The following is a 4,670-nucleotide window of genomic DNA, read 5'->3' as shown; positions in this document are numbered from 1 at the left end:
TCCTGCGTGGTGTCTTATCCTCCAGGGATATTCCCAAGGACTATTGCCCCTCCCTGGTGCATTGCAAGCAGCATTTCTGCCAGGTAACTCCAGGACTTGCCTCCCCCACATCAGCCCCCCAAATCTCATTTTCCCACTCCAGGACCTCATTTTCCCCACCCAGAGCCCAGCACCTCTCTGCCTCTGGCCACGGTGACCCTGTGGATCAACACAAATTTCTAGTAGCAATCACTGTGGTGAGACCTCAACCAAATTACAGGGATGGGGTTTGGTTTGGGGGAACTCCGAGGTTTTTGAACACACCATAATTCACTCCCTGGAAGCTGGAGTCAGAGCAGAAGAAAACAGCAAATCTGCATCAGTTCCTGCTTATGCAACTCTGATCATTGCTGAACAGTGCAGCAGCAGCCATGGCACGGGGCTAGTGTGTTACAGGACAAGGAGGAGAGCAACAGCTGTCCCTCTGACCGGGGCTCTGGATGTTGTTCTTGAAGACAAATGGCCTTTTTTTTCAATACCTTGCACATATTCCATGGCATTTGCACAGTGGAAAATAATCATTATCATCAAAATGCTTGGAAGCCATTGCACAATATTAGTCTTTTCTAATATAAACCATAGCATCTAACAACATATGTTGGGCTTGGCCAAGGTTTGTTCCCCATCAAAACACTGCTGCTTCCCTTGCTTCTCTCCTGGTTCCCCAGCACTAGCAAAACATGAAATAAAAGCCTGAAATAAGAGCAGTTCCTCTCTTAGGCTAAGGAAATTTTCTTCCGTTTTTGGTCACTGTGATGATACATCTCAATGATTCTGTAAATTCTCCCATGAAATGACTTCTACGCCTTCCTGCTCATGTTTGTTTTCTTCCTTCCCCTTCATTCAGGAGTCTTCAGTCCATCAGCTCTCCTTCCTTCATATAATATTCCTCCCCTTGCCTTTCTCCACCTCCTGGGAAACTGCAGCTTGCCGCCTTCTCCTCTCCTCTCTCTAACGACTTGCTTTGAAGAGCTGGAGAGGAGCCCATGGGTTTGGCACTGCTCCTTTCTTCCCATGCCTTATGGCAAGCTTTCCACATTGCCTGGGTGCTCTCCCTCCTCATTCTGCTCCCTCTTCTCAAGCCCAAAATCCAGCACCCCCCTGAAGCTACGTGCTCCATGCTGGAGCTTCCCAGCAGAGCCCCAGGGCTCGCGTGATGGCTGGCAGTGCAGCTGGAGAGTTCCCCTTGATGTAAACCAGGGACGCTCTGGGATGTGGATCCCCACAGCTTCAGGAAGGATGGCAGGGGAAGCAGCTCGAGTCTGGCTTCCCAGGCAGGACAAGGTGGAGGTGAGGAACCTGCCCACATGCAGCAGCATTTGATGAGAAGCTAGAAAGCATATGGGTTTGTGCCTGGTCCATTCAGGCTCTCATGGCTCAGGCTCCTGGGGTGGACACTGCTCTGTCCCTAACACACCTTCCAGAAGGACTGAGCTTTGCTAAAAAAAAATGTATAAAAAAAGTCAGCGGTTCCCTGGCCTCCGAGGGCTCTCTTTGAAGCAGAGGAGAAGGTCCCAATGCGGCGGAAGGAAGGATTTAAGCATTTAGCATTTAGCTGGTTTCTGGCAGCACTGCCATGTGACCCTGACATTGGCTTCCCCAGCTTATTGATTTTGGACTCCCCCACCTTCATTCCTGACACGATTTATCATGGGATATACAGAAACTCCTCAATCCTCAAAGTATGCAAGATGCTGGCATCACCTCCAGCCTCACCCAGGCTGGGAAAGAAAGAGCAATTCTTCCCAGCACCCACCTGGCAAATGTCTCTCTATCTTATAGCCACACCAGCCTGCACCCCAGCCCTTTGGTGGAGCCCCCGAAGAAGATAAGGCTGCTCCCCCTCACCACAAGACAAGCACCATTGCTGCTCTCCTCCTGGAATCAGCCATGGCAGGGAGGTATCGAGGGACCCCCAGCATGCTCCTGGACCCATGGGAGCAGCCTCAACCCCTCCACCTCCTCCTAACACCCCACTGGGGTCCTGGCTCCTCTCCCAAGCCACAGCACAGAGAGGGTCCAGCCACCCTCTACCCAGGACTGGGCAGCCTCCTGGCTCCTGCCTGCCCTTAAATTCCATCTCCCCTTTCAGGTGCAACCTCTTCAAAGGCAGCTGGTGGGTTTGGGCTGGCAAGAGATGCGACAGCCAGTGGGCAGGATGCCCACCCAGAGTTCTGCCCTCTCCGTGAGCCAAGGCATGGAGGAGGAGGAGGACAAAGCCCAGCACTCCTCAGCTTGGCTCGGGTGCCTGCCCTGGACAAGAAGCCCTTTCTCGCTGGTGAACTCGCAGCAGGGCAGGGCCGGATGGCCTCAGTGCCCTGCTTGTTTATAACCCCCTTCAGCACAAGGAAAACACACCTGCCCGTGCCAGCCAGGCTCACACCTGTATCCCCTTTGGGCAAGTGGCCATCTGTTTACCCAGGACATGTTCCCTCAGCACCTCGGGGGGCTGGCACAGAGAAGCTGCTGCTCCCCAGCACCAAGGGTTGTTTTCCATCCTGGCAGGAGAGGAAGGTGGAGAACTCAGGAGGGGCATTTCAAAGGGGTTTACATCAAGGCTGGCCACAACTGCACCGCTGGAGCAGGAAGAGGGCAGGGAGCAGGGCTGGCCAGACCCTGCAGTTTGTCTCTGCCCACCCTGCCCCTGCAGGCAGCAGTGAGCCCTGGGCACAGGTGCTGGCAGCACCCACTCTCACCTTCTCAAAAGGTCTCGGTGCTGTTGAGTACTATCTGGGGAATGGTTCAGAACAGGCAAAAAGCCCAATTAGACACTGCATTACTTAATACAAAAGGTATCAATAATCCAGCAGGAGATGAGAGCTCTCTCTCGCCCAGGATGCCAAGAGCACAAATTGCCTTCTTGTAAGAGAAAGGCTTAATTTCCATAGAACATGACAGATTAAAGCATGAGTGGGTGGGTCCACTCTATTATTCATCAGCTTTCATTGCTAACAGGAGAGGGTGTGCTGCCTCCTTTGAAGATTCTTCGAAGGCCCAGGGTGCCCACAGACATTTTAGCAGGGTGGAAAGCAAGATACAAGGGAATGGAGTTTCGAACACTCAGTGCTCACATTCCCCTCCACCCTGGGTTTGTAACGCACCAGCTTTCTTGCTTTCCAAGAGGAGTCAAACCAGAAGGTCCTGGTTGAAACCCAGAGACCAGTCTGACCCCTGGACCTTAAACCAGCAGAGAAGAGGTCTAGGATGACTGTGCTGCTGCACCGGTCATGCCCAAAGCCAAGCAAAGCTTCATTTTCTGGCTGTGCAATGAGCTCTGTCAGCAAAGAAATCTAGGATTAAACTTTGGAGCTTGCATTCCTCCCTCCCAAATGGGAAACAGAGCAAAATACTGAGAAGAAAAAACAATTTCTCTCAGCTGAATTTACTGGGTAGAACACTGGAGTATTTCATTCAAATGGAAAATGCCAGGAGTGATTCCTCAGGGGCAGCACATGGCATTTGCAGCTAAACTCTGCAGGGTGAGATTGTGCCAAGGAAGGTTTAGATTGGATATTAGGAAAAAATTCTTCACTGAAAGGGTGGTCAAGCATTGAAACAGGCTGCTCAGGGGAGTGGTAAAATCACCATTCCTGAGAGTGTTCAAACATGTAGATTTGGTGCTTTGAGACGTGGTTTAGAGTGGAAATTGTCAGTGCTGGGTTAACAGTTGGATTTGATAAGCTTAAAGGCTTTTTCCAAACTTAATGATTTTGTGATAGGTGGAAATACTTCATTTCAAAGCAGAAGGACCTGGGGAGCTGTACTTGCTCCAGAGTAAGCAGCTGCCCCCAGGCACTGGTAAAACCACCAGATCAAGCAAAGACACACAGTTTCCCAAACAGTACCAATGAAGTACCAAACCCAGCATGGGACACCTCTTAAGGAAACATGGGCACCAAGCAGGACAAAGGTGGGCAAGGGATTGGAAGTGGCTGGAAACAAAGTCCTGGGCTGGTGCTGGGAGCTGGAGATGAGCCATGACCTGTGCACTAGGACTCCTGGCACATGTGAGGACAGCAGAGAAATGTGCTCTGCAGACACTGGATCTGGAGTGCCATCCCTGTCTCCCAAGCCCACCCATTACCATCGAGGGTTTTCTGCTCACAGTTGCAGGCATAACTTACAGGGTGGTTGTTGGGAGGCTTAAACTACCTATATCAATACTGCAGAGGGTGATTCATGATTATCTGCAGTAATCCAGAAACTATACAAAATTGCTAATAATAGGTCTTCAAAACCGACATTTTAGTCAAGATAAAAAATTACTGGAACAAAATCCAATCATGCTTTGCTAAAACTATAAATGGAAAGGTATAACCCATATTCAGCTCCCCTAAACACTGAGCTAAATGAAAGCAGGGGATGTAGCTCAGCCCCAGGATCCAAGTCAAAGCAGGGTTGGGATCCCGCCCCAGGAGAAGTTCATTTACAAATATGCTGAAAACAGCTCCCAGTGTACCAGGTGCCACAGGACTGGCTTAAATCTGGGATGATGGAGAGGATTTGAGAAGGAGAAAGCATGAACCTGGATTATATAGCTGCCCTGGCAGCACATGATGGGCTGTGTGCTGGCAGCTGCAGAGCTGCCAGAGCCGAGGCTCCCGCGGGGGGGGTGTGGATGGGGGGGCCAG

Source organism: Acanthisitta chloris, unplaced genomic scaffold (assembly GCF_000695815.1).
Source record: "Acanthisitta chloris isolate BGI_N310 unplaced genomic scaffold, ASM69581v1 scaffold24385, whole genome shotgun sequence".
NCBI lineage: Eukaryota > Metazoa > Chordata > Aves > Passeriformes > Acanthisittidae > Acanthisitta > Acanthisitta chloris.
Note: the sequence above shows the minus strand (reverse complement) of the source record.